The 20789-nt window shown below is 38.3% G+C and overlaps 1 protein-coding gene across 1 annotated transcript in view; it reads right to left on the reverse strand.

Moving 5' to 3' along the window:
* Positions 1-262: 262 nt before the first annotated feature.
* Positions 263-20789, reverse strand: part of LOC116151588 (Fanconi anemia group B protein-like) — a 57659-nt gene continuing 37132 nt past the window's right edge. The window contains exon 11 of the mRNA XM_064480194.1: positions 263-396. The gene's annotated coding sequence lies outside the window, so the exon portion shown is untranslated. The remainder of the gene's footprint in view (positions 397-20789) is intronic.

Raw genomic sequence — 20789 nt, forward strand, 5'->3', positions numbered from 1 at the left:
AGGGCAGACATTAATTAAAAAACAAAAACCATATGCTCTGGAGAGTAAGCAGTCAGACACATTACAATAACCCCTTGGCTGCATTACACTGTCAGTGCATAATAATTGACATCCCTAATGAAGACTCTGACATTTTTAAAAATGCTAATTTCTGTTCAGCCTGTTCCATTTTAAAAATTCAGAGTAGTACGTAAGACCTTTCAGAAAGATTTCCATCATGGACTTATAAAATATGTGATTTGCAACATACCTTAGAGCTTACCTAATCTATTTTATAGACGAAGAAAGTTCCAGAAAGGTGAAGTGTACTTGTCCAAAATCAGGTGCCCAGAGAGGCAGGATTGGAACTAAACGCTTGCTGACTCTGTGGCAAATTCTTTTTCCACTCCAGCACATCTTCAAAAATATAAATTTTTTCTTTAGTTAATTAAAATTGCACAGTTTAATATTTGGCAACTCAACAAGGGTACAAGTCAAATATGCGGAATTTTCCTGCACTGGTCTTTACTGGCCTTTTTGTTGCTCAAAAAGTAGTTTAAACCTGGGAGATGTGTCAGATGAAGGAGAAAGCTTAATGCTTAACTCAAGTGGCTGAACTTTCTAGAAGGGAAGGGAAGATTTACATGCTAGAAGTCAGAACAATGCAGAGTGGTGTGGAATGTGGCAATGAATCTGAGTATGTGGAAACTGCCTCTGGGTGCTCTGGGAATCAAGAGATAGGAAACATCAACCCACAGCATGCGGTCACAGACGGCAGAGGGGTAGGGTGGGACAGGTCATCTGAGCTGAACCGAGAGGATATGCAGACTTTGGAAAAGAAAACAAGGATGTTCCAAATGCAAAGAACAATGTTAGAAAACACTAGAAGGGGGTTGAAGCCTGGATCACATTTTCTAAACCATTCATTCAAACAGGTTATCTAACAATTATGAGTTATTTATACAGATAGAGGGGCACTTATAGGAAATACTAAAAATTTAGCCAGCCCTGGAAAATCTAAGTTGAAGGGAGAACATGGAAAATGGCTCAATGGTTCTAGAACAGCACTATCTGATAGAAATATAATACATGATACACAATTTAAAATTTTCTAGTAGCCCCATTAAAAGAAAGCAAAAAAGCAACAGATTAAATTCACTTTTAAGATATATTTTATCTAACGCAATATATCTAAAATGTTATTATTTCAGTATGTACTCAATATACAAAAATTATTAATGTGATAGTTTACATTCTGTTACTCATACTAAGTCTCAGAAATCTAATGTGCATTTCATACTTACAACAGATCTCAATTTGGATGCTAAATTCACCAGCAATATTTGATCTGCATTTAGACACTGTCAAATTTACAACTGAAAAGATGAATTCAGTTACCCAAGATGCTCCAAATACATATACATAAAAGGTTTCCCACAACTGAATCAAACATCAAAAATCATTTTCTGTTAAGATTCACAGCTACCCTGACAAAACTGCCTCAGTTTTTAAATTTAAAAGCCAAACAATTAAAATTAAATGAATTAAAAGTTGGATTGCTCAGGCCTACAGGGCAAATTTCGAAGGTTCAATTATACATATGGCTAGTGGCTCTGTGTTGGGCCGCGCAGGTCTATAAGTGGCTTTCAGGAGTGGAAAGCAGGGTTGCTGGGTGACATACATCCCTTGGATGGTTGACATAGAGCTCCTGGAGAGAGTCCGCATATGAGCCAGTACATTCACTGGGGCCACTCTGTACCACCCGCCAAGAAGAAAGGAGATATCGAGATGTCTAGGGCCACTAATCTGCAACAGACTAGAGAAAACAAACAGAAAACAGCAAAGTCAGGAAGACCAGCGGACAGTTTACTATAGTAAGTAAAGTGTGAAGTAACGAGGACCGGAACTGGAGGTAGGAGGAGGAATGAGGGGGAGACGATAGTCCGAGAGGCTGTTTGTTGGATGGAGGAACTGACAAGACTGAAGACTAGATGGACACGGAAGAAGGGCCACCATCTGAAGACCTCAGAGGGATCTGGGTTTTCTCTGCCTGTTTCGTGTTTTGTTTGGGTTTTTGTTCTGTGCACTTTTTTTCCTCTTCTCTCTTCTACGTGCATTCAATAGGGAAAATTATTTTCCACAGTGGTTTTCAGTTCGTGGATTCTTGAGGTGGAACACTTGGGAATGCAAAGGGTCTATTATTAAAAAGGAGAAGAGGAGAAGAGAGGAGGGGAGGGGAAGGGGAGGCGCAGAGAGGGAGGTGAGAAGGAGAGAGAGAGGGAGAGGGGTTTGCTCCACGGCTTCATCCACTCGCCCAACATCTATTGAGACAAAGGCCTAGGTGTTCGCATGCCAGATACAAGTGAGGTGGGCCATCCTGGAGGAGTGCACTGCGAGTGTCGCAGCCAGGCCTGAACCCCAGACAGCCTCAGCCTGCAGCAGGGTCTCTGTCCTACACCACAATGGAGTAGGAGTCACTGGCGGGGTTCTGGCCTTGGAGACAGGCCAGTCTAAACTGCATTCTTTTTCTTGAAGTTTCATCCACCACTTCTAAAAACGCCCTTCAAGGAAGATCTTACTTTTACCACCACTAACAAAGTAATTACAATCAGATCTTAAAGGGAAAAGAAAAGGTGGGACTGCGTAGAGTCAGGATGATGGGAAAATCTCCTCTACAGTAGTGATGGTGCTGGAGGTAACACAGGGCTTTGGGGAGCGAAGTTGGCGTCAGTCCCCCATCTATTAGTTGCTGTAAAAAGATGGGTGCGGAAGTATAGAAAAGACATAAATTATGACTCAAGAAAATTCGGAGGACATTCAGTTCAATATGAACTGATGATATGTTATACCACTTAACTGTGGAAAGGAATAGTGCTCAGACTGAATTAGGATAAAAAAGTCTGACTTTGTAAACTTCTCTTTCCATAGAAATGTCACAATATTTTCCATTAAGAATCAAAGGGACCACCATATTTTCACCTGCTCTAATACAGACTTTTATACTATCCTGGTGAACAACTGCGATTTTACATTTGTTAGTTATGAAACTTCAATTTCCCCTGCTTTGTAATTTGGAGGAATGTTTAGCATTCTGGGTTCAAACTGTGAAACACAATAGAGAACACTGCCCATCTAAGAAACATAATTCCTTTCACTACATAGCTGATTTCAAAAAAAGACCTTTAAAGGAGGAATTTATTCATTAAATCTCACCATTTGCATAAAACAATGCTGTCCCTCAATTCAGTCCTTCCTTCTTTCCCTCCAAATTTTTCATAAAATTTCATAAAAGTCAGTCTCATTAACTTCACTCTCTCAGTGATACATCAGAGAACCATGGAACATGCAGTAACATAAAGCAGTTGCCTGGGGTGTCTCTCTTCCTCCTCCACTTGACATTTCTCACACATCATTCACGTGGACTTTCTGGCGCCCTTACACAACATCTACTCTTTTGGAGAAATCTACTTGCATTTTTTTGATGCGTGAACACATCTGTCCATGCCAGTCCTTCAGGGAAGGAATAGCATGCATACCTTTGTATCTCTGGAGATTACCCCAGTAACGGGTCTAGGAAACACCCAATATTTGTGTAAGAAATCAAGAATGGATATATAAATGAACAAGCAGATGACTGAATTATAAGAACTGGATCCAGAGCTGGAATTCTTATTAGCTGTATTACCTTGAGTAACTCATTCCACCTCTCTGAGCTTCAATTTCTTTATCACAATAAAGAGAAATAGCAGACAGCCTAGGGGACATCGCAGGGCATTGAAAAGCATCACATATGATAATATGTGTGAAAGCTCCTGATAAATGGTAAACTACTGATAGACTGGGATTTCAAAATTGTAGAACAGATAAACAAGATTATACTGTATAGCACAGAGAAATATATACAAGATCTTATGGTAGCTCACAGAGAAAAAAAATGTGACAGTGAATATATATATATTCATGTATAATTGAAAAATTGTGCTCTACACTGGAATTCGACACAACATTGTAAATGATTATAAATCAATCAAAAATGTTTAAAAAAATAAAAAATAAATAAAAATGACTTTTTAAAGTTAAAAAAATGGTAAACTACTATGCAAATGTTAGTTATTGTCTGGGGTCTGGAAAAAGATATAAAACCGTAGCCAAGTATAGCACAGGGATGGGCAGCGAATTCCACACGGTTGGGAACGTTGTCACTGTTCACCTAGATCTCAAAACAAAATCGTGAGAAACATTCTTGACTCCTCCTTCTCCTTCAATCCTAATACCCAACTGGAACCAGTGCTACCTGTTTCACCATCCCTGAGCTCAATACAGACAGAAACAATTATAAATTCAAGACTCCATTCCTGCTGGTAGTAGCAAGTCCATTTCCTCCCTCTGTATCACATCTCATAATAGGCCATGACCTCCAGGGCTTACCTAATCAATGGGGTGGGATCAGGGTAGAAAGGATGGTCTTGGTTCTTCATACAAATACCAAGGGAAGACCCAACTAGAGAATGGCTATTGAAAAGAGTTCTTCCACAGTTTTGCTGTTGTAAACAACTTCTGTACAGCTGACTGCTGCTGGATCAAGAGCCCATCTCAGGCTACAAGGAGTGCCACATCATGTACCATAAAAGCTCGGGACCTTAGGTCTAGAGAAGCCTCCAGGACCAACCACAGATTATGCCTACACCAGCCCTTCTCAATAAACTCCAAGATCCCTGTATTGGTCCCTGTTCACCAGCCCCCTTACTTCAGTCATTGTATTTACAGAATCCCACTGCCTGTCTGATGTCAGAAGAGGTCTTTCTGGCCTATGTTTACAGGACTGCCTAACTTTGAATCTTGGGAAGCAGGTACGGAGTTCCCATATCCTTCCCCTTACTGAACAACGGGGGGGCCTTCTCCTCTGGTCTTTACATAACCAAAGGAGTTCAGTCGATTTCACAGAACGATGACGATCAGTTTCAAGGAGGCCATCCTCCACGGGCACTCCATTCAATATCTGCCTTAACAGGCAATCTATTACACAAGCAGTCACAGAGTTCTGCCATTTTGAATGCCAGGATATTTCTCAGTTCCATTCATTTGCCTTGCCACCACCTCGTTCAGGCCACATCTTTCGCCGGGATAATTGTGACAGCTTCCTAACCCTGCCTGCGTAGTATCATTTCGTTCCAGTCCATTTCCTAAACAGTAGCCAGAGCACTCTTTCCAAATGCAAATCAGATCGTGTCACCTCCTGGTTCAAAACAAGTCAGATGTTTCCCACTGGCCTCCTAGTGAACCCCTACTGTGATTTTACAAGGCCTTCACGATCTGGCCCCTTCTTACTTCTCCAGCTTTGCATGTCATCTTCCTCTGCCTCCCCCACTGCTCACCAATCCCTTTGCTTCTTTCCTAGTCCTGTCCTCCTGATTTGCTTTCCATTTCTGGCAAATACTGACCAGTTTCTCTCCCTCTCCCTCTCTTTCTCCAACCTTGCTCCTCTACCTCTCATCTCCCAGCCTTTCCCGATCTTGTTTCCCAGCCTGAAATTATCTTCCCTCCTTTCTTTACTGGTATGTTTCCCAATTCTCCTTTATGTCACAATTTAAAGCCACTTCACTGAAAAAGTCTTTGCTGATCCCTGAGACTAGGTTAGAGTCATGTTTTACATGCTCCCACAACTGTTGAACTAACTTTTTTGTATTGTAACATCCATCACATTGGTACTGTAATTGCCCATCTTATTTGTTTTGTCTTTCTTTGGTTTCCTAATTAGAAGGGAAACTCACTGAGGGCAGGGACTTCATAAGAGTTTAGTCCATAGAAGGTACGGAATAGAAATGTGACCATAGGAGGTCACATAAATGAATAAACCCTAACACAATTTAATATCAAAAGTAAGTGAACCAGTAAATGAAGAACAGTGGTAATAAACAGCCTTTGTTAGGGTACAAATCCAGTTAGACCTCGACCTAGATTTTACCTTCTTGAAGTTTAAACCTAACAAAGATAACTGCGAAAGATAGATGGCAGTAATCTCAGCTGTCTCAAACTTTATATGAAAATAGTGTTTTTATTATTAAAATACATTTTATTATAGTTACATAAGAAGTTAACATAAGGAGAAGTTGGGGGAATAGTATCCAGGAAATCAACACTATTTATGCAATCCTTCAGAAGTCTAAAATGATCTCAAATTTAAAAATTTTTAAAAATGCTTTTTTGTATGCATTCTTAGTTATGTAATTCTCTTCAAAATAGGAATTTCACTAATACGTTAAGACAAAAGAGATGAGGATCTGAACATTTTTTGAAGTTAATATTGATCTAGAATTTCAGATATGAATTTGGAGTGCCTAAAATATCCTACTCATTGCATTACTAAAAGTGCAATGAGTTTGGTCTATTACACATTCCCTTTATTGCTATAAAGATAAAAGCAGATATAGAAAATTAAGATATTTTTCCATAAATAGGTTTGATTCTCAAAATTCCATAATGCCTATAATGGCTAAAATATTTTTAGGTAAGAAACTGTCACATTAACTTAGTTGAAATACACTACATTTGTACCACAGTTCAGTAATAGGTTACATATCTCATTTACAGAAAGCCGTTGAGAGAGAGAGAAAAAAATCATATGAAAAGTGAAGCTCCATGCTGAGGGTATAAACTTGATAAAAGCCAGTAAAGCAGGAAAAAAGGCATTTATTTGTCTAATTTCATGTTTTCATTATATTTTAAAATATGTATTCAGAAAATGCTGCCCTCTAACAAATTAACCCTCTGTCATACAGCTGATAAATAGTTATGACATATGACTTGGCACAGAACATAACACAGACTGAGATAAAGCATTTAATATAATTTATGACATATATAACCTAATTATTTTAACAAATGATTATTCCAGAAGGTTTTCTTTTGATCTGCTACAAATTCATATAGTCACATAACCAGGCTATGTTTAAACTACTGTAAAGTGATATTAAATGGGGCTGTTTTTACTGTCTGGGGGTGGGGAGGGGGTCCCACAAAGCCCACAGAGCTGAGGTCAGAGGGTGTCAACTGTCTAGTCATTCTAAAGATAGGTGATGACTTAATCACCTAAGAGACAGATTCAGTGACCACGACCTACCACCAGCTTATGTAGGAGAAGCCCAGAGCAGCTTAATAGAAAAATTGAAGGGGAGGTGTTCTTTCAAAGTGAGAAGAAATCAGAATATCCTGGCATTTTTGTTCTCTTCTTCTTGGGGCCATTCTCTACTCTTGCAAACCAGGTCATAGAGGTTCAGGAATCAGCAAGAAACTCCTTTGGGGAGATGAGAAGACAGGACTAGGAAAGAAGCAAAGGGATTGGTGAGCAGTGGGGGAGGCAGAGGAAGATGACATGCAAAGCTGGAGAAGTAAGAAGGGGCCAGATCGTGAAGGCCTTGTAAAATCACAGTAGGGGTTCACTAGGAGGCCAGTGGGAAACATCTGACTTGTTTTGAACCAGGAGGTGACACGATCTGATTTGCATTTGGAAAGAGTGCTCTGGCTACTGTTTAGGAAATGGACTGGAACGAAATGATACTACGCAGGCAGGGTTAGGAAGCTGTCACAATTATCCCGGCGAAAGATGTGGCCTGAACGAGGTGGTGGCAAGGCAAATGAATGGAACTGAGAAATATCCTGGCATTCAAAATGGCAGAACTCTGTGACTGCTTGTGTAATAGATTGCCTGTTAAGGCAGATATTGAATGGAGTGCCCGTGGAGGATGGCCTCCTTGAGACTGATCGTCATCGTTCTGTGAAATCGACTGAACTCCTTTGGTTATGTAAAGACCAGAGGAGAAGGCCCCCCCGTTGTTCAGTAAGGGGCAGGATATGGGAACTCCATACCTGCTTCCCAAGATTCAAAGAGTAGGAGTTAAAGGGGAGTCAGAGGAAGTTGTTTCTCACCCTGGTCGTGGAATGTGGCAGTGCCAAGGCCTCCAAGAGCTGTCTGAATAGCTCATAGAAACATGCTGTGAGATGAAGAGCTTGCAGTCGCCTCAGCATGCTGTGACACAGGTGCCTAGACTGCGCTAAGGCCACTTGGAGGGGATTGCTCTTTGCCTTGAATCTTGACATCAGAAGCCAGCCGGGACAGCAGAGTGAGTGGAGGCCCAGAATACAGTCTAGTCCCCTCCCTCACTGCTGGTCTGCAGAACTGGGGGCCGGCCTGAGCGGAGAAGAGGGGCAATCTTTGAGTTAAATGTTTTAACAGTTTACGCTTTTTAATTGCAGTATAGTCGGTTTACGATGTTGCATTAGTTTCTGGTGTACAGCCACAGAGATTGAGTTATACATATATATTATTTTTCTTTCCTTTATTTATATATTTATTATTTTTCATATTCTTTTCCATTACAGTTTATTACAAGATACTAAATGTAGTTCCCTGTGCTATACAGTAGGACTTCGTTGTTTATCTATTTTATATATAGCAGTTTGTATCTGCTAAACCCAAACTCCCAATTTATCCCTCCACCCACCACCCCCTTCCCCCATGGTAACTGTAAGTTTGTTTTCTATGTCTAACAGTTAACATTTTAAACGTAAATGTATTCATCTTGTTAGACAAAATAAACACTATAAAAAGATCATCAGTGAAAAATCTTACTCTCACTTCTGTTCCAGTCATCTAATTCTCCATAAGAGGTTATTATTATTATTAGTTTCTGAATTAGTTTCTTACGGCTACTGTAACAAATTACCATAAACTTGATGGCTTAACAGAAATCTATTCTGTCAAACTCTGGATGCCAGAAGTCTCCATTTAGTGTCACTGCCAGGAAATCAAGGTGTCAGCTGGGCCACGCTCACTGCAGAGGCTCCAGAAGAGACTCTGCTCCTTGCCCCTTCCAGCTCCTCGTGGCTGCTAGCATCCTTTGACCTTTGACTACATCACTCTATTCCCTGCCTTCTCCTCTGCTGCATCTGTAGTCACTCTCCGTCTCTCTCCTATAGGGATACCTGTGACGGCATTTAAAGCCCACCCACATCACCCAGGATAATCTCCTCAATCACATCTTTTGCCATATAAGGTAACAGTCACAGGTCCCAGAGGTTAGGAAGTGGCTATATCTTTAGGGTCCATTATTGAGCCTGCCAGTTTCTGATGCATCTCTCCAGATAGAAGCAAATGCAAGCACACAGGAAAATACACTCATGGTTTGTTTGGTTTTTTTTTTTTTCACTTTCTAACACAAAAGGTAATTTACTGTACACAGTTCTGCATCTTGCTTTACTGACTGAACAATATATGTTGAGATCTTTCCATATCACTGCAGAGAGCACATCCTCCATTTTTACGAGTGCATAAAATACCACTGAATGGACGTATGCGATTTATTTAACCATTCCCTTCCAGTTTTCATTTGTTTGCCATTACAAACAATGTCAAAGTAAATACATACACACAGATACGTACCCATACATATATATACATGTTTGCAAATATATTTTGGGATAAATTCCTAGAAGCTCTTCGTCAAAGAGCATAAGCATTTGTAACTTTGTTTAGGTATCACCAAATTCTCCATGTCCTTGATGGCAAAAGGTATTGTTAAAGAACATTTAAATCTGTGCCAATTCACAAAATATTCTCTGACATAAATCGTAGCAATGTTTTCTTGGGTCAGTCTCCCAAGGCAATAGAAACAAAAGCAAAAATAAATAAATGGGACCTAACCAAACTTACAAGATTTTGCATAGCAAAGGAAACCATAAACAAAACAAAGACAACCTACAGACTGGGAGAAAATATTTGCAAATGATGTGACTGACAAGGGCTTAATTTCCAGAATATACAAACAGCTCATATAACTCAGTAACAAAAAATCCAAATAACCCAATCAAAAACTGGGCAAAAGACCTAAAAAGACTTTTCTTCAAAGAAGACATTTAGACAGCCAACAGGCATATGAAAAGATGCTCAACATCGCTAATTATTAGAGAAATGCAAAACAAAACGACAATGAAGTATCACCTCACAAGGATCAGAATGGCCATCATCAAAAAATCTATACATAATAAATGCTGGAGAGGGTATAGAGAAAAGAGAACCCTCTTACACTATTGGTGGGAAGGTAAATTGGTGCAGCCTCTATGGAAAACATTTCGGAGGTTCCTTAAAAAACTAAAATTACAGTTATTATATAATCCAGCAATGCCACTCCTGGGCATATACACCTACAAAACTAATTTGAAAAGATACATGCACAACAATGTTCACAGTGGTACTATTTACAATAGCCAAGACATGGAAGCAACCTAAGTGTCCATCAACAGATGAATGGATAAAGAAAATGGGGTATATCTATATTACATATTATATATATAATGGAATACTACTCAACCATAAAAAAGAATGAAATAACTGGAATTTGACACAACATTGTAAAATGACCATAATTCAATTAAAAAATAAAGAATAAAGAAACAATCCCCTTTAAAATAGCACCCAAAGTAATAAAATACCTAGGAATAAATCTAAACAAGGAGGTGAAAGAATTATACACAGAAAACTATAAACCATTGATGAAGGAAATTAAAGATGACTTTAAAAAATGGAAAGACATCGCATGCTCCTGGATTGGAAGAATCAATATTGTTAAAATGGTCACACTGCCCAAGGCAATCTACAGATTTAATGCAATCCCTATCAAATTACCCAGGACATATTTCACAGAACTAGAACAAATCATAGTAAAATTTATATGGAACCACAGAAGACCTAGAATTGCCAAAGCGTTACTGAAGAAAAAGAAAGAGGCTGGAGGAATAACTCTCCCAGACTTCAGACAATACTACCGAGCTACCGTCATCAAGACAGCATGGTATTGGTACAGAAACAGATATATAGACCAATGGAACAGAACAGAGAGCCCAGAAATGAACCCACAAACTTTTGGTCAACTAATCTTCGACAAAGGAGGCAAGAATATACAATGGAATAAAGACAGTCTCTTCAGCAAATGGTGTTGGGAAAACTGGACAGCAGCATGTAAAACAATGAAGCTAGAACACTACCTTACACCATACACAAAAATCAACTCAAAATGGATCAAAGACTTAAACATAAGACAAGATACAATAAACCACCTACAAGAAAATATAGGAAAAATATCATCTGACATACATCTCAAAAATGTTCTCCTAGGGCAGTCTACCCAAGCAATAGAAATAAAAGCAATAAACAAATGGGACCTAATGAAACTTACAAGCTTCTGCACAGCAAAGGAAACCATAAGTAAAACAAAAAGACAACCTACGGAATGGGAGAAAATTTTTGCAAACGAAACTGACAAAGGCTTGATCTCCAGAATATATAAGCAGCTCATACGACTTAATAAGAAAAAAACAAACAACCCAATCCAAAAATGGGCAGAAGACCTAAACAAGCAATTTTCCAAGGAAGAAATACAAATGATCAACTGGCACATGAAAAAATGTTCAATATCACTAATTATCAGAGAAATGCAAATCAAAACTACAATGAGGTATCATCTCACACCAGTCAGAATGGCCATCATTCAAAAATCCACAAATGACAAATGCTGGAGAGGCTGTGGAGAAAAGGGAACCCTCCTACACTGCTGGTGGCAATACAGTTTGGGGCAGCCACTGTGGAAAACAGTATGGAGATTCCTCAAAAGACTAGGAATAGACTTACCATATGACCCAGGAATCCCACTCCTGGGCATATACCCAGAAGGAACCCTATTTCAAAATGACACCTGCACCCCAATGTTCATAGCAGCACTATTCACAATAGCCCGGCCGTGGAGACAGCCTAAATGTCCAGCAACAGATGACTGGATAAAGAAGAAGTGGTATATTTATACAATGGAATACTACTCAGCCATAAGAACCGACAACATAACACCATATGCAGCAACATGGATGTTCCTGGAGAATGTCATTCTAAGTGAAGTAAGCCAGAAAAGAAAGAAAAATACCATGTGAGATCGCTCATATGTGGAATCTAAAAAACAAAACAAAACAAAACAAAACAAAACATAAATACAAAACAAAACATAAATACAAAACAGAAACAGACTCATAGACATAGAATACAAACTTGTGGTTGCCAAGGGGGTGGGGGGTGGGAAGGGACAGACTGGGATTTCACAATGTAGAATAGATAAACAAGATTATATTGTATAGCACAGGGAAATATATACAAGATCTCATGGTAGTTCATAGAGAAAAAAATGTGACAATGAATATATATATGTTCATGTATAACTGAAAAATTTTGCTCTACACTGGAATTTGCCACAACATTGTAAAATGATTATAACTCAATAAAAAATTTTTTTTAAATGTAAAGCCATTTAAGTAGAATACATCATAGAATTTAAAATAAATAAATAAATGTTTTTAAAAATTAAAAATAAATAAAAAAGAATGAAATAATGCCATTAGCAACAACAAAGATGGCCCTAGAGATAATCACAGTAAGTGAAGTGAGTCAAAGACAAACATGTATCACTTATACGTGGAATGTAAAATATGATACAAATGAACTTATTTACAAAACAGAAACAGACTCACAGACATAGAAAACAAACTGATGGTTACCAAAGTGGGGAGGGGGAAGGGATCAATTAGGAGTTTAGGATTAGCAGATACAAACTACTATATATAAAGCAGATAAACAACAAGGTCCTGCTGTATAGCCCAGGGAACTATACAGTATCTTGTAATAAAGTATAATTGAAAAGAATATGAAAAATAATATATATGTATAACTGAATCTCTTTGCTGTAACCAGAAACTAACACATTATAAATTGACTATACTTCAACGATAAATAAATAAATAAATAAATAAATAAATAAATAAATAAATTTGTGCCAGTTCAGTCAATGGAAATTATTTCGGTGAATTGCTTATGCACGTGTGAACATGATTTTTAAGAGCTGCAGAATATTCCATCATATGAATGAAACAAATTCTAAAATCATTTTTCCTATTGCTAGACATTTCATTTTTTATTGTTTGAAACAGTGCAATGATCATCTCTGAGCATGTATCTTTTTCCACATACTGGATTGCTTTCTTACAGTAAATTTCTAGCAGTGCCCATGCTCAAAGACTTTGAGTACCTAAGGTCTTTGATACCTAATGCAAAATGACTTTGCAGAAAAGTTTTACCTGTTTTATTTTCACCAGTACCATATGAGGGGCAGATATCAGAGTCTTAATTGCAGTTAATTATAGAAATTGCTTGTAAGTAAGCATTTATAAGTCTTTTGGGTTCTTGGACCCAATTTCAATGTGGGGGTGGGGTGGGGATTTACCCACATCTCCAACAAACAGTTCTATAGACACCAACTTAGTGTCCTACAATTCAGCTCAATTCTGATGCCTATCTAACCAGAGACAGCATCAGACTCCACAGCTTAAGGGTTCACTTGTACCAGACAGCCCGCCCCCTTGCTTCAGATGCCAGGTGCAAGGCCAGGTTGCTATCTGAACTCTGACCAAAGGGCTACATATCAGACTTTCCTATGACTCCTCCTTGGGTTTGATTAATTTGCTCGAACAACTCACAGAACTCAGGAAACCTATTTACTCACTAGATTACCAGCGCCACTCTCTCCAAATTCCCACATGTTCATCAACCTGGAAGGTCTCAAACTCAGTCCTTTGGGGTCTTTATGGAGGCTTCATGACCTAGGCATGAGTGATTAAATCACTGACAGTTGGTGATTGAATCTAATCTCAAGCCCCTCTCCTCCCTCCCAGAGGGTGAGATTGCAAATTCCAAACCTCTAGGCACAAGGTTGGCCCCTCTGGCAACCCGCCTCCATCTTTAGGTGCAGCCCAATGGTCACCTCATTAACATAACAAAACACAATTTTGTAACTCTCATTATAGGAAATTCCAAGGGTTTCAGGAGATCAGTGCCTGAAATGAGGACCTAATACAGTTGACCCTTGAACAATGCAGGGATTGGACAGGCTGGCCCTCTTCAAAGTCAAAAATCCAAGGATAACTTATAGTCGGCCCTCCATATCCCTGTTCCTTAACACTTGGATTGAACCAGTCGAGGATCTTGTAATCCTGTAATATCTATTATGGAAAAAAAATCCACGTGTAAGTTCAAACCTGTGTTGTTCCAGCGTCAATTGTATATGTGTGTGCATATATACATATATATACATACACGTATATACACATTATGTATATTTCTTATATATCACATCACAACATGTAAGGAGTTTTAACTCAGGGATAATATTAGCAACAACTACAGCAAAATAACAATACAGACACTTATTGGGCGTTTATCACTTGCCAGGTGTTTTCCTGCACATGTTATATGCATTCTGCCATTTATGATCTCCAATTCTACAGTGGAAACTGAGGAGAGTCCAGTTTCTGGCCAAAAACCTACGTGTGATTTTTCAGGCCCAACCAGAGACAGTTAAAAGGCTTTACCTGGCAGGCCTCACATTAGAGGGGTGGAGGAGGAAAGCTGCCCACCACAGCAGACAGTGCACAACCAATCCAATGCCACTTTCTGAAGGGAGCTGCAGTCCAGGACTCAGGTCCCTGGTTCGCCATGTTCTTAATACTTATAAGTACCTGCATTCCTAGCCTCAATGAGGCACCCTCATTGAGAGGCCTCCTTATCTGGGGCCTGCTCTCTCTGCTCTCACTTACACTATAGCACTAAGAGAGTAAATACTTGAATGGCTACCTTTATTTTGGCTTAATGTCTTAATCATCTACTCCCACACCTGGTAGCTCAGCTCTCTCCAGCTCCGCTGAGCTCCAGACAGAAACTGAGGCCTGTGGACGTTAAGTTAACTAGCACAAATATTCCAAGCTAGTAAGTGGTGGATCCCAGATTTGAACCCAGACTGTTTTCTAAAATAAGAATAATACACATGATTAGCTGAGAGTAATTAAACCCACAATGAGCCATTCCATGCAGAGTTCACAAAATGGTAAACTTTACCTTAAGACTTGCTACTCCTTGCAAGTAATTCACAGGGTTTTGGTGTTAATTTTTGGTCTGAACCCTTCTGAAGCTGTGTGTGGTTGAGGGAAATTACTCTTTCCTGGTTCGACAAACTCTGGAAGAATCTAATTAACTATATTTCTAGGTTTGCTTCCCTCTAATGACTGCAAAATGTTGCTTGCTCTTTTTACCTGAAAAGAATGATTTCTCACTCATAAGAACCATGGTGGTTTTTCTTTGTGAAAATGGGGATGACATTATATTTGGTGTTAACTTTATACCTGAGTATATTCTTTAGTTTCTGGACAACATGTAACCAAAAACTAATTCTGTTCTTACTATCTGCAGATTAATATCACTATGCTAGCCTGCTTTGGGTTAATGTTGGCATGCTTTATCATTATCCACCCTTCTACTTTTTACCCTTCCGTATCTTACTACTTAAAGTGTATCTCTTGTATGCAGGACAGACAAATCTAAACTAAGAGATATACAAATAACGCTAACAACTTGTTCCTTTTATCAGGAATATTCAATCCATTTACATTAAATGTAATTACTGATATAGGGTTTATATCTACCATCTTACTATTTGTTTCCTATTTGGCCCATCTGGTTTATGTTCCCTCTTCCCTTTTCACTTGCCTTCTTTTTAATTAATAAAAATTTTGCTACTCTTTCCTTACGTTGTTGTTTTATCAGTAATTTTTTTTATCAAGGTAAATTTACATAAAATAAGGTGCACAGATTTTAAAGGTATAGTTTGATGATTTTTAACAAATGTATACACTTATGTAACCAGCACTCCAATCAAGATACAGAAATTTTTCATTATCCCAGAAAGTTTCCATGCACCTTTCTAGTTAACATCTTCCCCTGCCAGGGATTAATTTTGTCTGTTCTAGAACTTCATGTAAGTGAAAGCATAAAGTATTTACTCTTTTATGTTTTTGTTCCATACACCATTGTTTATGAGATTAATCCATGGCATTGTTCCTTTTAATTTCTGAGTAGTATTCCATGGAAGGGATACAATACTATAATTTGCCTACCAGTTCTCCTACTGAAGGACATCTCAACTGTCTACTTCAGGGTTTATTCCAATAAAGCCACATGAACACTGGTGTACAGGAGTTTTGAGGGATATATTTAAATTTTATTTTGAGTAGGTACCTAGTAGTGGACTTGCTAAGCCATCCAGACATCTATTAACTTGTAGTGTTTAACTTATTGATTACAACATGCTCTTAGGGGTTATTACAGCCTAATATAAACTATATTTTTTTCATTTTCCTGATATGTTTACAACCTAATACTCTTAATAATCCATTTACCCTCCAGACTGCTTTGTAATTGGTATCATGCATTTTATATTATTATTTTAAAATACTTTATTTGCTTATTTTTGGGGGGAGGAGGTAATTTGATTTACTTATTTATTTTTAGAGGAGGTACTGGGGATTGAACCCAGGACTTCATGCATGCTAAGCATGTGGTCTACCACTTGAGCTATACCCTCCTCCCCTTTATTTCCTTATTTTTGACACAAAAAAAATTATGTACTTTTAAGGTACACACTGTGCTATTTTGATACATTGTGAAGTGATTACCACAATCTAATTATTATATCCATTATCTCCTTTTTTATGGTGACAGCACTTGAGATCCACTCTCCATAAATTTCAAAGATATATTAACTAGTCACTACGTTGTACAGTATGTTCCCAGAACTTATTCATCTTATAATTGAAAGTTTGGACCCTCTGATCAGATACCTCTCCTTTTCCTCCACCTCCCCCAACCTCTAGTACACAACAATCTACTGTCTGATGCTATTTCAACTTTTTTTTCTTTTCTAAATTTTACACGTAAGTTAAATCATCTGACATTTGTCTTTGTCTGGCTTATGTCACTTAGCATAATGTCCTCTACGTTATCCATGTTATCACAAATGGCAGGATTTCCCTCTTTTTTAAGGCTGAATAATATTCGTTTATGTATATACAATACATTTTCTTTATTCACTCATCCATCAATGGACACTTAAGCTGTATCTGTATCTTGCCTGCTATGAATAATGCTGAAATGAACATGGGATTGCAGATGTTCTTCGAGATACTGATTTTATATCCTTTGAATATGTACCCAGAAGTGGGAATTGCTGGATATGAATTATTTAATTTTTAATTAAATTTAACTTCTATTTTGAATTTTTTGAGAAAATTCCATACTGTCTTCCATAGTGGCCGTACCAATTTTCATTCCCACCAACAATGCACTCGCTTTTCCAATTTAGAATTTTGGTGTCCCAATTTACATCTTTTTATATTGTGTATCCAATAACAAATTATTGTAGCTATATTTATTTTTAATACTTTTGTCATTTAACCTTTACATTAAAGTTACATGATTTAAAGTCCACCATTACAATATTAGTGTATTCTGAATTTGGCTATGTATTTACCTTAACCAGTAAGTTCTATAGTTTCATAGGATTTCATGTTACTTTTTTTTGCCCTTTCTTTTCAACTTTAAGAACTTGCTCTAGCATTTCTTACAAGGTATGTCTAGTCGTGGTGAACTCCTTCAGCTTTTGTTTGCCTGGGAATACGATGATCTCTCCTTCAAAGATTCCTAAAGTTCAATTTTGCTGGGCAAAGTATTCTTGGCTGACAGTTTTTTTCTTTTAGCAATTTGAGAATGTCATCCCCCTCTTTCCTGGCTTACAAGGTTTCTGATGAGAAATCTACTGATAGCCTTATGGTGGGGGGTGGGGGTGGGGGGTGGTTTCTCTTGTATGTGATGAGCTGTTTTTCTCTTGCTGCTCTTGGCTTCTCTGGAAAGATGCACTCTTTGGTTTTCTTTTTTGACCGTTTCAGTATGTCTCAGTGAAGTCTTTGCTGGGTTAAACCTAATTGAGGGCCTTTAACCTTCATGTACCTGGATGTCCTTATCTTTCTCCAAATTTGGGAAGTTTTCAGCCATTATTTAAATAAGCTTTCTGCTCCTTTCTCTCTTCTCCTCCTGAGATTTCTATAATGCGGATATTGTTTGGTTTGATGTTGTCCTGTAGGTTCGCTTCATTCCTTTTCATTTTTTTTTTTCTCCTCTGATCGGATAGTTTCAAATGACCTGTCTTCTAGTTCATTGATCCTCTCTTCTCTTGATCAAGTTTGCTGTTGAAGCTCTCTATGGAACTTTAAAATTTTGATCACTGTATTCCTCAGCTACAAAATTTGGCCTTTTTAATGTTTTATCTGTTTGCTTAACTCATTTTGTTCTGGTACCCTTTTCTTGATTTTGTTAAATTGTCAATCTGTGTTCTCTTGTAGCTCTCTGAGCTTTAGAACAATTATTTTGAACTCTTTGTCAGGCAATTTGTGGATCTCCACTTCTTTGGGATCAGTTACTGAAAGTTTACTGTATTCCTTTGGTGGTGTCATGTTTCCCAAACTCATTGTGATCCATGTAACCTTGTGTATGTGTCTGGGCGTTTGAAGAAGGATTAACCTCTTCCACATTCTATGGACTGATTTTGGTTAGAAAAAAACCTTCAGTTGTGGGTCAGGGCATGCTGGTGCATGCCGGTGCATGCCGCGGCCCTTGGTCTAGTGGTGTGAGGTGCCGAATGTTGTGGCATGTAGTGCCTCTGGGTCTGCCGGGGGGTGCACTGTGTCTCTTCCTTGTTCCTAGCCATCTCCAGATGTCTCAGCTATGCCAGCCTCTGGGTGGGCTGAAATGAAGTGGGTCTTTTGTGCAAGTGCCCTGAAAGTCTGGGTAAGCTGGTCACTCACCCCTTTCTTCTTCTCCCAGCAAAGGAATTATCTTGGGCCAGGGAGCGCCCACTTGGCACGGAGCAGTGTTAACCTGGCACTGAGATGATGCAGGCAAAATGAAACTGTTCTTTCTACCCTTTTTTAAAAATGAAGTTATTCTCAGGCTATTGGTCCACTGTGTTGCTAAAGCTTCTTAAGTGGACTCCTAAGTGCTTCCAGAGCTATTTTAATTTGTGGATAGCTAATTCTGTTCTTTGTGGGGGGGGGGCAGGGGCTTCAGTCTCCTGCTCTGCCATCTTGATAATGTCACTCACCTGTTGTCATACATTATAATTCTAAAAATAATTTAATTTAAACTCAAAACACAACAATTATTGTTTTGTACAATACTGATTCATGTGTATTTACTCACTATATAACTTTTCATATGTTCTTCATTCCCTCCTGCAGTTTCTTTTCTTGTTGTGTCAAATTCCAGTGTAGAGCACAATTTTTCAGTTACACATGAACATACATATATTCACTGTCACATTTTTTTTCATTGTGAGCCTCCACAAGATCTTGTATATATTCCACGTTTCCATATAGTGTCATTTTGTTCCTGCCTGTAGAAACCTCTTTAATGTTTTTTAGAGCAGGCCTGCTGGCAGTCCTTGTCTGAAAATGTCTGTATTTTATCTTCATTTTTGAAGCAAATTTTCACTTCACATAGAACTGTAGGCTCAGTTATTTTCCATAAGCAGTTTAAAGTTGAAATTCCATTGCTTTCTGGGTTTCAACTGTTTCTGATTAAGACATTGGCTGTTAGTTATCGTCTCACTCTTTTGAAGGCACTGTATTGCTCTTCTCTAACCCCTTTCTGATTTTGTAATTGACTTTGTCTTTATGAGCTGTTATTCCATGATGAACCTAAGTGTGGTTTCCTGCTTGCTTGTGTCCACAAGTTGACGTCTATCATCAATTTTAAACAGATTCTAAACGATTATCTCTTCAAATATTGCTTTTGCCTCATTCTTTCTTCTTTTCCTCCAAATTCCAATTACGTGAATGGTAAACCATTTGAGTATGTCTTACTTGACTCTTACCTTTTTTCCGCCTTTTCTTTCTCTTCTTCAGCCTATTTTTTAATGACCCATATCACAGTTCACTAATCCTACATTCTGCTATATCCCCTCTCCTGTCAAACTCATAGGTTGGGCTTTATATTTCACATACTGCATTTTTCAGTTCTAAACTTTCCACTTGATTATTGTTTAAATATTCCAATTGTTTTAAACTTTCTATCCTTCATCTATTTTGTTATTTTCCTCTATTTTAAATATATATTTTTTAGAGTTCTTACCAGCTAACTTCAATATGGGCAACATGTATGGATCTGCACCTATTCTTTTCCTCTTAAATATCAGTCATACAGTCTTGCCTTTTTGCATATCTAGAAATTATTCTGTTGCAGTGCCCTATAGTGTGTCTAGAAGAACCACAGAAGTTCCATGGAAAAGAAGGTTTCCCTTTAATTTCATTAAGTAACTAAGGTGAGTAGCTAATGACCTCAATCCAGTCAGAAACTGAGCTTGATCTTGGATCTGCTGCATGTTTAGTAAGACCCAGTCTCCTTCTGGTATGTTCTTGCTCCTAGATCCTGGAAATACAATCTCTTCAGCCCTAGAAGCTAACAGACAGTTCTGACCTTCAGAAGCTTTCAGCTTTCTTTAGCCTCCTACTTCATTCAGCCTCAAATCTTGGCAAATGTCTTTAAGAGGAAACGCGCTGTGTTTGACATAGAGCTCTTCCCTGGCAGCACTGCACAATAGAAAGATATTTCAGTCTGTGTTTTAGAAGATTTTGTGCTAGCTCCTCCATTTCTTGTGTAGCCATAGAACTATGAAAATATCCCAAGGTGAAAACTGTGTGCTTTTACAGCCCCTTACTATTACATTTGTCACTACAGCACCAAGCAACTGCTAAAAGGCTGCTGACGTCTCTGCCCTCAAGCAGAAGCCCTTTGTCTGAAACAAGCCTAATCTACAGCCTGTCCTCAGATAAACAAA

Source organism: Camelus dromedarius, chromosome 27 (assembly GCF_036321535.1).
Source record: "Camelus dromedarius isolate mCamDro1 chromosome 27, mCamDro1.pat, whole genome shotgun sequence".
Taxonomy (NCBI): domain Eukaryota; kingdom Metazoa; phylum Chordata; class Mammalia; order Artiodactyla; family Camelidae; genus Camelus; species Camelus dromedarius.